Source organism: Protopterus annectens, chromosome 10.part0, assembly GCF_019279795.1.
Source record: "Protopterus annectens isolate FY-2018-M chromosome 10.part0, PAN1.0, whole genome shotgun sequence".
NCBI classification, from domain to species: Eukaryota; Metazoa; Chordata; order Ceratodontiformes; family Protopteridae; genus Protopterus; species Protopterus annectens.
The window spans coordinates 314098565-314111273 of NC_056744.1; the positions used below are offsets into that span (position 1 = coordinate 314098565).

Here is a 12709-nt window from a genome sequence, read left to right on the forward strand (position 1 = left end):
TGGTGTCGAAGGCCTCAGCAAGGTCTAGGTAGGCTGTGTGTGCCACCTTTCCCTCGTCCATAGCCTTGGTAACTGTGTCAAAGTCCACCAGGTTTAGGAGGCATGATCTGCCCTTAAAGCCAAACTGGGTAGGGTCCATTGTTTGGAGGTTCCCAATGTCTCTGTTAATGAGTTCCATGATGATGTGCTCCATAGCCTTGCAGACCAAGCTAGTTAGGCTTATAGGGCGATAGTTCCCAGGGTCTGTTGTGGCTCCACCTTTGTGGACCGGGATAACAGTTGCTGTGCGCCACTCTGAGTATGTAGCCTGTGGAGAGGCTGAGTTTGAACAGTTTGTTTAGATGAGGGGTTCGTTCGTCTTTGAGCTCGTGTAGGATGCAGCCTGAGACACTGTCCGGTCCCATTGATGCTGAGTTTTTGGCTTTGGAGAGAGCTGTTTTAACCTGAGTGTCTGTGATTTCAGGGACTCTATATTCGGGTATGGTTATGGGTCCTTTTGGGGGTGAGATGGGGATGAAGTTTGCTCTGAACCTGTCTGCCAGGATGTTGGTGATATCGGTCGGTTCAGTGTATTTTGTGCCATTCTGCATTAACTCCGAGCAGATCTGAGCATTGCCACTTAGATTCTTGACCTAGCTAAAGAATGCCTTGTGGTTATCTTTGGAGTCCTTGGCAGTTTTTCTTTCAAAGCTCTCCTTGGATGATTTTATGAGGGATCGTAGTTTCTTGCTGATATTGATCAGGGATGTTTTCCCTTCTTGGGATTTTACTCTCTTCTGTACTAGTTTCCTCCTATTGTATAGCTTGTTTATGGCAGGATTCCACCAGACTGGTTTCCTTTTTTTGGAGGAGCGAGTCTTGGTTTTGCTTGGGATGGCACAATCCATGCATTCTTGTAGCAGCCCATAGAATGCATTAGTAAAGGATTTTGCAGCTTGGACAGTGTTATTCTTCAGCATGGGGGCTTTGAAACTTTCCACCTTGGTCTTAAGTAACGTGAAGTTTGCTTTTGAAAAGTCTTTCATGGTGGCTTTCCTGTCCGGGGGAGGGGGTGGAATATGGATATCCAGCGGGATTTGTTTATGGTCTGATCTAACCAGCAAGGGGTTGGCCTCTGGAGTGGAACACCGGTCGCCCATGTGGGTGATGAGCAGGTCCAATATGTTGTCACCTCTGGTGGGAGTGTTGACCAGTTGAACCAGGGCGGAGTGTATAAATTCTAAGAAAAGTTGGGCAAAGGAGTTAGTACTTGAGTAGTTCTCCCAGTTAATGTTTGGGTAATTGAAATCGCCCAATATTAGGGTGTTTCGTAGGACCTTTGTTTCCCAGTGTTTCCAGAAAAGCGGAATGGGGGTCCTGGGACATGGTGGGTGATCTGTAGCAAGCTACAATTTGAATTGCAGTTTTGCCCATTGTTTGCACGTGGATGATCTCTGATGCATCGTGCTGTGCCACTAACCTGGAGGTGTGGGTATCCTTGATGAATATGGATATGCCCCTGCCTTTTGTATTTCCGTTTGGGTTCTGTGGCCGAAATGTAGGGTATGAGTTGTAACCTGGTAGTGCTGGTGTGCTCTCTGGAGCCTTAAACCAGGTTTCTGTTACTGCACATATATCGATTTTCTCCATACTGAGGAGTGCCTCGAGTGCATGCATTTTGAGGTTTAGACTTCTGGCATTGAGTAGCATCACCCTCAGTTTTTTGTTACTTGTGCTATTACGGCGGTGGGTTTGTCTTTTGAGCCTTGCCTAAAAAAGGCACTATGGGAGTGGCAAGAGCATTGGCAAGTATTCGAAAGCCTAAGGGTGACGGGTGCAAGCCAACTCTAGCGAAGCAATGTGGCTTGTCGAGCATGTCATCCCAGGCAGACAGACACTGGATCCCCATTGAATGACACAAGAAACTTAGCCAATTGTTGAAATTGAAAGTTTTTTCTTTATACCGTGGTATCATTCTTGGTGAGGGCAGGATGCTGCTTGTGGTCAGGTTCATAACAGCCTGGGCTTACATGATCAGAGAACTCTTCCATGTCTCTCTTCATGTAGTCCAGGGAGGTACTGCTCAGGTCATTCACACCAACATGGACAATGACAGAGTCAAATTTGTACTTGTTCTGGAGTGACCTGAGTGCTTGTGTTATGTGGCTGATCCTGGCACCAGACAGGCAGCTAAAAGTAACCTTCTCCTTATTCAGCCTAGTGAGTGGGACATCAGTGTGCCTGACTATAGAGTCACCTATTACTAGTATGTTCGTTATGTTATTTTTCCTTAAGGGCTGTGATTGCATGGCATACTGGTTTTGTGAAGTATGTGTTTCATGGTTTGTGTTGGGGGGGGTGGAGGTTGGTTGGATGTTTGCTTTGGAGGTCTCTGTTGGTTTCGCAGATTTTTTATTTAGAGCCACTGAGTATGTTTTCATGTATTTTTGTGTGTTTTTTGCCGGTACTGGTTTAATGGATCTATGTAAGACTGGTGGTGTGATGCAAGTATTTCCCTTCTTCTCTCGACTGTCTGATCCAGTCTTTGGTTGAGAGAGCTTAGCCTCTAGTTTGGCCTCTTTCTTTAAAGGGTTGAGTGAGAGTGTGCGTGCTGACTACTAGTTGTTAGTGTCCTATTATTATGTCTAAGGACACAAAGGTTTCAGGGTTCAAGAAGTGTGACACGTGCTGTCAGAAAATGTCTCTGACAGACGGTCACACTTCTTGTGTTTATTGTTTAGGACCCTTGCACCTGCAGGACTCTTGTTCCATTTGCCACGGTTTTAGCCCAAGAGTCCTGCAGGAGCGTCGCAATAAATTGATCTTGAGGGGCTTATTAAAGCCTGAAGATTCCCCAGCTAAGTCCAGCTCAGGGAAGCCTTCCAAGCCCGCCTAACCCTCGGCTCCAGCTGGCGGAACTGATACTGCTTCCACATCGGCTCGAGTCGGAGCCGATGCGAGCAAGACTCCTTCCGCTCTGAAACCCTTATCGGAGCCGACAACAGTGCGCAAGCACTCTAGGTCACCCTCCATAGAATCTGTCCATTCGGCTCCAGGATCGCCCTTACTGTCGGAGCGGAGCCATAGGACTCATTCCTCCAGGTCTTCCAGGCTTTCTGACCATGACCTTGAGAGGGTGGTTAGCAGACTCCTCAAGTCTCAGGCACTGGCCCAAATGCTCCAAAGCCCATCTCACCAGACTGTGGCTCCTTCTGTACCAATTTTGATTTCTCCTCCGACTCAGCTGAGTTCGGAGCCAGAGTTTGTCGGAACCGGGACCTTGCCCATGTCGGAGCCGATACTGCCACCTTCGGCCCCGGTGTCGTCGGCTCCAATCTCTTCATTGGCACCATCCGTGGAGGGATCCGGGCGCCGAGACTCCCTCTTCGGCTCAGAGGGGGCGAGTGGCATCGGACCCTTGTCCGACCCCGTTCTCCCTCTCGGAGCGTCGGCACTGGTTAGTTCGGCCCCGACATCAGCCTCGGAGCCTTCTCTGTTGGTGCCGGGAGCAGTCCTGGTATCCTTGGAACCAGGACTTTCTTCTGTGCATCATAGGGGAGCCTTTGAGGTGATGAGGAGCGTGCTAGATCCGGTGTCTGCTCCAAGGTTGGTTCCTTCAGCTCCTCCCTCTACAGTGCCTGTTACAGTCTCTGGCCATCCTCTTGCAACCAATACCAGAGATCCAAAGTTTCAGGTACCCACTTTGGGTGTCTCTTCTTCGTCCGAGGCCTCCCCTGATGCTTCAGGGGAACCCCCTAGGAAAAGAAAGTGCAAGAGGAAGCATGTAGACTCCCCTGAGTGTGTCACTTCTGACACCGACTTGGATGAGTCAGAGGGTTCCCCAAGATCCCCCTCTGAGGATGTCTCATTTTCAGACATCCTAGAAATTCTGAGACGTAGGGGAAATTGGTCCACCCGCAAACCTTCCGAGGACGAGTCGGTTTACCTTGACGCTTTTGGATCTTGCCCTTCCACCTCCTGGGTGTCCCCTCCTTTTGACCCACTGATGGACATAGTGGCCAGAAAGGCATGGGCGGCTCCTGACTCGGTGGAACCTACCCCTAGGAGGCCTTCTAAATTTATTTCTGCTCCGGTAGACAAACCATTTCTGACCAAAGGTGTCTCGGTAGATGCTATGGTGGTAGCAGCCACCACTAAGAAGGAATTAGCTGATCCTTCTGTACCTGTTCATCCTCCTAATAAAGAGTCCACGACTATGGACAGGTACGGTAAGCGGACATTTGCTTCAGTGACCTTTGCCATGCGGTCGCTGAACTATTTGTCATTTCTCCTGCCTTCAGAGAGATTTGCTCAAAGAACTGGGTGAAACCAAACAGGATCCTTCTGTTGCAGGGTATCAGGACAAGATTAACTCCCAGCTGGCTATCCTGAATTCCATTGCTGATGGAGCGAGTAGGGCCGCAGGCACAGGTGTTGCGTTGAGACATCACACCTGGATGCGACTCTGTAATTTTGCTGATCCCTTCAAGGTGTCCTTCACCAACAACCCCCTTTGATGGTTCAGAGTTGTTTGGACCTCAGGTGAAGAATACCCTCACCAGGTGCGAGCAAGATGGTAAGACTCTCTCTGCCGTGGGAGTCCACTTTTCCACACCATCTAGGCCATACCCTAAAGGTCAGAAGGGTGGAAAGATGTGGTTCTGCAAACCACAGGGAGTCGCGCCTGCCGCTCGTAGTGAACTTCCCCCCAGAGGCAGAGGGGGGAACAATAATAGACGCCGCCCCAGGGGCAGAGGGGGTCCACAGAACCAGGGTTCCAGGGAATCCTTCCCTGACCAACCCTTTCAGCATCCCTGAGAAGCTGCCCGACTGTCCACCTTCGGAGGCAGTCGGGGGAAGATTATCTCTGTAACCGGAAGCCTGGCAATCCCTCTCTCAAGACAAATGGGTACAGTCGATCATATCTGAGGGTTACAAAATCCCATTTTCCCCTCTGATCCAACCGCCAAGACCCCTCCCAGACGTACCACCCTGACAAAGGGGTCAGGCACAGCTAGAGATAAAAAAGCTGTTAGAAAAAAGAGTCATCCAGACAGTCCCAGCAGACCAGCTAGGATCCGGAATCTACTCCAGGTTCTTTTTGGTACCCAAAAAGACAGGAGACTGGAGACCTGTTTTGGACCTCAGCAGACTGAACAAGTCTGTGCAGAAGACAAAATTTCGGATGGTAACGCTGCAGTCCATTCTGCCCTTCTTGGGCAGAGACAACTGGATGTGCTCGTTAGACCTTCAGGACGCGTACTATCATGTAAAGATACACAGGCACTCCAGGAGGTTTCTCCGCTTCCGGCTGGGAGCCAGTCATTACCAATTCAGAGCCCCTGCCCTTTGGTCTCACCACAGCCCCCCGGGTTTTCACCAAATGTTTGGCAGTGGTCATGGCTCACCTGAGACAAAAAGGATTCCAGGTGTTTCCATACTTAGATGACTGGCTCATTACCGCTACCACCAATCAGCATCTTATCATAGCCAGGGATTACACCATTCGCATTTGCAACAAACTAGGTATTTCCATAAATTTCGCAAAATCCTCCTTGTCGCCTTGTCAATGTATAAACTTCATAGGTGCCGTGTTAAACACCACAGAAATGTCTGCAACATTACCACCTCAGAGAGTGACAGACATACGGCGGAGTGGTCAGTTACTGTTTCAGTCCAACAGAATTCAAGTCAAGTTAGTACTGAAAACATTAGGCCTCATGGCAGCGGCGATTCTCCTTCTCCCCTTAGCCCACTTCCACATGAGAATTCTCCACTGGATGCTTTTTTCTCAGTGGTCCTATCAACCGCTCCCAATGACTCTCAACATTTTGGTAACCCCAACTTGCAAAAAACACCTCTCCTGGTGGATGGTCTCCCCTCAACTTCTTCAGGGCAGACCCTTTGTTCTTCCCCGCCAGTTGCCACGATGACAACGGATGCCTCCCTGATCGGGGGGGGGGGGGCACTATCAGGGCAGGACTGTCCAGGGCACATGGCAACAATTAGAATGCCACCTGCACATAAATGTCCTGGAGATGAGAGCAGTGATTTTATTGTTGCAAGCCCTTCAGGACTCTCTTCCCATGGGGACTATAGCAGTTCAAACGGACAATGTGTCTGTAGTGTGGTACATAAGCAGGGCGGAACAAAGTCCTACCCCTATGTCGAGAAGCACTCAGACTTTGGCAGTGGGCGATCTCCTCTCAAGGGTTTCTGATAGCAACGCACATCCCCGGGAGGTCCAACATCATAGCGGACAGACTGAGCAGAACAATTCTCATGCCTCACTAGTGGTCTCTAAATCAAGCGGTAGCAGAGAGAATTTTCCAGAAGTGGGGCCAGCCTTGCTGCGACCTTTTCGCAACACCTCAAAACAGCAAGTGCCTCGACTTCACACTCTTCCCTCTACCAGGCCCCCCCCCCCCCCCAACAGAGACGCTCTTGTCCACGATTGGCCTCGGGGTCTTCTATACGCTTTTCCCCCTTTTCCGTTGATTCCGCAGTTAATTCAGAAAGCAACCGCATTCAGATCCAAAATGATCCTCATTGCTCAGTACTGGCCTCGACAAGTATGGTTTCCGTTCCTGCACCGTTATCTACTGGAACAGCCCTGGCATCTGGAACCATTTCCAGACCTTTTGACCCATCTGACGGGCAAGCTGCACCAGTCTCTTCAGTCCCTCAACCTCACAGCTTGGTTGCTCCACTTCCAACTATAGCCAGGCTTCCCTTTATTTCTCTTCCTGTCCGTGATATCATTCTTGCCTCCCATAAGTCCAATACTAGGAAGACTTATGCGAGTAAATGGAAGCGTTTTTCGTTCTGGGAAGAAGCTAGGTCCTTAGATCCTTTTAATGCACCAATTCATAAAGTTCTAGATTTTCTGGCGGAGATTTTTCATTCAGGGTTGTCGTCGGCCACTATCAGAGTACAACTAGCGGCCATTGCCAATTTTCATGTAGGGCTCTCAGAAACCAATATGTCCCATAAACTCTGTAAAGCGTTCCTCAAGAGCATCTTCTTGCCCAGACCTCCCATTAGGGATCCTCCTCCACAATGGGATCTAAATTTAGTGTTAACTTCATTAATTCTCCCTCCCTTTGAGCCTGCAGCATCTTGTTCCCTCAAGCTTCTCTCTTGGAAAACTCTGTTTTTGGTGGCTATAACATCTGCCAGAAGGGTGTCGGAACTTCAGGCCTTGTCTGTCCGTCCCCCTTATTTGGTTTTTCATAAAGACAGGGTAGCTCTCAGAACGAATCCTTCCTTTCTACCAAAAATTTCTTCTGAATCAAATCTGAACCACACTATTGACTTCCCCAATTATTCAAACAGGGCTGAACAGAAACTACATTCCTTGGATGTTCGTCGTCAACTGCGGTATTATCTAGACAGGACAAAACAATTCAGAAAGTCAGAACAACTCTTCCTCTCTTATGCTGAAAGAAAGAAAGGACTTCCAGTATCAAAGGTAACTCTTTCCAGATGGTTAGCATCCATCATTATTTTTGTCTAAGAGTTGAGACACACACAACTTCCTTCAAGACCCAAGGCTCATTCAGCCAGGGCACTGTCAACCTCAACAGCCTTTCAAGCAAGGTTACCATTAGATGCCATTTGTGCAGCAGCTACATGGGCTTCTCAACATACTTTTATTACCCATTACAAACTTGATATAGCTTCCAGAAATAGAGATGACTTTGGTTCCACCGTACTCAGGAGTCTGTTCTGTTGAACCACCCAGAACCAAGGTGCTAGGGACGCTGTCCCATCCAGCAAGAATAAAGGCGAGAATGACAACTTAACATTAAGAAGTTATGTACCTACCATAATGTTCCATGTTAGTTGTCTTCTTCTCGCCCTCTTTCTTGCATCCCTCCCTCCTGCCCTTTAGCCTGGACAGACTTGAAGGTCTCTGAGTCCTTCCCTTTCATGATGCATAGTTATTCAGGGTTACCCGTATCATGAGTATTACCAGCAGGGAGACCGTATTTTCATATAATGGCTTATTTTTTGGTAACAATAAAACTATACTATGTGTTAGCTGTCAACGAGATCTGGGGAGTTAACGCATGGTATTGTGGGATATAGGGCTGCCTCGAGCCGGTAAAAATAGCTCTCGAGCTATAGTATAGGCTGAGTTGGAGCCGAGGATGGGCTCCGAACCCATCCAGCAAGAAAGAAGACGAGAAGAAGACAACTAACATGGAACGTTATGGTAGGTACATAACTTCTAATTATATATCACAGATCGGAGTTGTAGTCAATGCCCCCAGTGATAAAGTAGGAAGAAACACAAATACAGTAAAAGCAGATGAATAAAGTGCAATATATATATATATATATATATATATATGGTTCTACCTCAGTTAGACGACACGCCGGAACATCGACACGGAAATCGCGAGCCCCAGAAGATCGACATTTCAGAAGACCGACGCGACGGGCCCCAGAAGATCGACAGTGCAGAAGACCGACCCGACGGATGAAAGCACCGACGCCGAGGATGCCGACATGGGAAAAGGCTGTGTAAGTATGCAGTAGTGACGGACGTTAGGGTGCGAGTAAGGTAAGTGTGGATATTGACGGTCTGTGGGGATAGGGGTGGGTTAAGTGAGTTAGGGTTAGGGAGCGGGTCAGGTAAGTGTGCGGTAGTGATTGTGTTTTGGTTAGGGGCGGGATAAGTGAGTTAGGGTTAGGGAGCGTGTCAGGTAAGTATGCGGTAGTGACGGACCTTAGGGTTTGGGTTTGGGTTAGGGTTGTAGGTAGTTGTGTATGTGAGGTTTAGTGTGGGTTTGTATGGATTTTGGTGTGCTTGTGTTGTGTATGTGGTTTTTGGACGGGGAATGTGTTTTGTTTGTTGATTGTTGTGATTGTGGTGTGTGCAGTGTATGCAGTTTCATGTTTGTGTACCGTCGGTTATTTCGTTGTCGGGCATGTTGGGTTTCGTGTTTTTGTACTGTCGGTTATGTGGTTTCGGTGATTGCGTTGTTGGTGTTTTGGGGTTTCGTTTGTCAGGTAGAACCATATATAGATATATATATATATATATAAACAATAGAAAAACGAACAGATTTAAACAAGTTACCCAATTAACCAGAAAAAAGCTCAAAACTGAGCCCTGTTCCAGCAGTCTTCAATCAGACAAGTTCTAACTGCACACCCCTGCTTACTAGGATGCAGGGGAACCTTCTCCAAAAAAAGATGGCGTGGATCAGTGTTTCAAGTTATACAAACAAAGCTAGATTCAGCAGGCCTGAATCTGGTCTATGCTACAGCAACAAGGTGCACCAATTTCAAAAAGAAACAGTTCAAATAAGTAGTCACAATAAGCTTGTGACTATTCCCAGCTCAGTAGGGCAGAATCCAGCCTCTCCTCCCACAAGAGTGCAGACCACAAACCTTCTTAATGTAGAATAACTGGCCTGAAGCCAAAGTGCTTAAGCCAGAACTAATACACTTTTAGGATAGCAGACAGTGGGCCTTCAATCAGCAATTCCCAGCTTAGAAGGATGTAAGCTACCTGTCCTGCCACAACAGTGCAGATCACAAACCTTCTTAATGTAAAACAGCCTGTATGAAGCCCAAGTGCTTAAACCAAAAGACTTAGAATAACAGTTACAATTTAATCAGGCTACGACCAAGCTGTAATAAATGCAGCAGAATAAATAAAATTGAGTACTTTTAAGAAAAGCAAAATAAAGTAGGAGGAAACACAACTACAGCAAAAGCAAATGAATAAAAGTGCATTTTTTTTGTCAGTGCAACAAGACAGGAAGGAAGAACCTAAGTGGGCTGGCCTTCTCAAATCTTCTCTCTGTATGAACACTAGACTCAGAATATGATCTCACTGTACTCAGTTAAGTGAGCAAATGAGATGGACCCAGGAGGAGTATTCTAATACAGACTTACAGGAGGGTCGGGCAATTCCAGAGCCACCAACACTAATACCAGCACAAGAACAGGGAGGGTGGGTAGAGAACTGCAGAGAAAGAGAGAGGGACACAGCACGCTGTTCAGAAACACAATTAGGAAACAGGAAAAAAATGTCAATACAGTACTTTTAAAACTGCAAGTTTGTATTTAACAAAATACAATTCACTACTGCAAGTTTCACTTAGTTTTAGCTTGTAATGCAGATGTCTGTAGCCAAGCAAGTCTCTCACGAGTTGAACATAAAGTCATAATCATATTGACCCTTTTTCTGCCCCAGTAAATTCCATACTAAAATTCCTAGCAAAACTGTTCAATCAAGGCACAGTTGTAGCTACTATTAGTTCCGCTAGCAGCAATATCCAGTTTCCATTTAGGTGAATTAGGCCTCAGTATCATGTCTTTCAGACTGTGAAGTTTTTGTTAAAGGTACCTTGTTAAGACAGCCTATCAAAGACCCTCCTTACACCATGGGACCTAAATTTTGTCTTCCGTTTAATCTTTCCCCCGTCCGAGCCAGCATCATCTTGTGAACTCAAATTGTTGACAGGGTAAACTGTTCGCTTGATAGCAATTACCTCTGCCAGAAGAGTGTTAGAGCTGTAAGCCTTATCAATAAAGCCCCCCACTTGCTATTCCACAGAAACTGTCTCCTTACGAACAAACCCTTCCATTTTGTCAAAGGTATGTTCAAATCTGAACTAATCCATAGAGCGTCCAGTTTTTTATCCAAATTACGAGAATAAGGCAGAATACAAATTACACCAACTGGATGTGCACAGACAGTTAAGTTTCAGGGCTTCAGAAAATCTGACCAACTATTCATATCCTTTTCAGATTCAAAGAAAGGTACTCCAGTTTCTAAAGTGACTTTTGAAATGGCTTTCAGATTGCATAACCTTAATCTAGAAGTCTCAGAACAGAGATTTTCCCCATAGAGTTAAAGCCCACTCTACAAGAGCCATTGCAACCTCTTCCGTCTTTATGGCTAGACTTCCAGTAGATACCATTTGTGCTGCTGCAACATGGGCAAGACCACATACCTTTATCACTCACTGCAAAGTCAACTTGGCCTCCAGGAACAGGGCCTCCTTTGGTTCCATGATTCTCAAGAATATTCTCCCTTGAGCCACCTATGAAAAATGGTGCTAGGGACTCTCTCCCATCCTGGTAAGATTGAAGGTGAGATAGGGCCACAACATATAAAGAAGTTACGTACTCACCGTAACGTTCATGTGTTGTCCATCTTCACCTTCATTCTTGCACCCCTCCCTCCTTTCCCCAGCCTTTTTACTCCTGGGAGACTGAGTTGGTGCAGTTGGATATCCTTGCTCTCTGACCTTCTTTGTTGCTGTTTATCAAACTACCTTTATTTTGTATTTTCTTATTACAACTGCAAACAAGATCTGGGGAGTTTTCCTAGTGCATGCTGGGATAGGGTTTAGCCACGAGCTAGTGGAAGACCTTGAGCTTGTTTAGAAGGCAGAGTCGGATCCAAGGATCGGATCCAAACCCATTCCTGGTAAGAAATGAAGGCGATGATGGACAACACACTTGGAACATTATGGTGAGTACATAATTTTTTTTTTTTTTTTTTTTACACGGAAGACTATTTTATTGATAGCAGTCACCTCTGCTAGAAGAGTGTCAGAGTTGCAAGCCCTGTCTATAAAGCCCCCTTACTTGCTCTTCCATAGGGACAGGGTGTCCTTATGAACAAAAATCCTTCCTTTTTGCTCTGAGTTTTCTCAGAATCAAATTTGAACCTAACTATAGAGCTTGCCAATATTCCTAGTTTACCGAAACAAGGTAGAATACGTTACATCAACTGGATATACATAGACGGCTATCTTTTTACTTGCACAGAACTAAAGAGTTGAGAAAATCTGATCAGCTATTTATTTTCTTTTCAGACGTACCCTGTTCTCTAAGGTAATGCTTTCAGAATGGCTTTCAGATTGCATAACATTTATCTGTAAGTCTCAAAACAGAGATCTTCCTTGAAGGGTTATAGCCCACTCCTACAAGAGCCGTCACAACCTCTTCAGCATTTTTGGCTAGACTACCAATTGATACCATTTGCACTGCAGCAACATGGGTAAAACCACATACTTTTATCACTCATTACAAAGTCGATTTGACCTCTAGGAACAGAGCTAATTTTGGTTCCATGATTCTGAGGAATATTCTTCCTTGAGCCATGCAAGATAAATGATGCTAGGGACGCTGTCCCAACCTAGTAAGAATGAAGGTGTGAGATAGGACATCACATAAAGAAGTTATGTACTCACCATAGTGCTCCATGTGTGCCTCCTTCCCCCGACCCTTCTTACTCTTGAAAGACTGAGTCTGTACAACTGGATTGCTTTAATCTCTGACCTTCATCTGACTCTGAATTGTTTTATGCAATATTTTCTTTAAGAGCAAAGAAGGTCTGGGGAAGGTTTCTAGTGCATGTTGGGATAGGCTGTAGCCACAAGCTAGCAGAAGGTATAGAGCTTGAATATAAAGGCTGAGATGGATGCGAGGATCAAATAGGCTTGCCACCCCTCTGTTTTTTTTCCGGACTATCAGGAAATCAAACTGATTCTCCGGTAGTCCGGAAAATACTGTACAAACTCCGGTATTCTGTTTCAAAAAGGAAACAGACTATCGGAGTTTGTAAATCGGCTGATTTACTATGCTTTTTTTTTTTTTTTTTACAGAAAAGCATAGTAAATCAGCCAAAAGCAGGCGGTGGGAACGAAAAAAGAGGGCGTTCCCGTTGAGTGATGCTGTCGTGACATCACAAAATACG

The 12709-nt window shown here is 46.2% G+C and overlaps 1 protein-coding gene across 1 annotated transcript in view; it reads left to right on the forward strand.

The window, feature by feature from the left end:
• The window catches only part of LOC122814137 (testicular spindle-associated protein SHCBP1L-like), a 1630938-nt gene that overhangs the window by 48376 nt on the left and 1569853 nt on the right, over window positions 1-12709 (forward strand). The gene's annotated exons all lie outside the window — the stretch shown is intronic.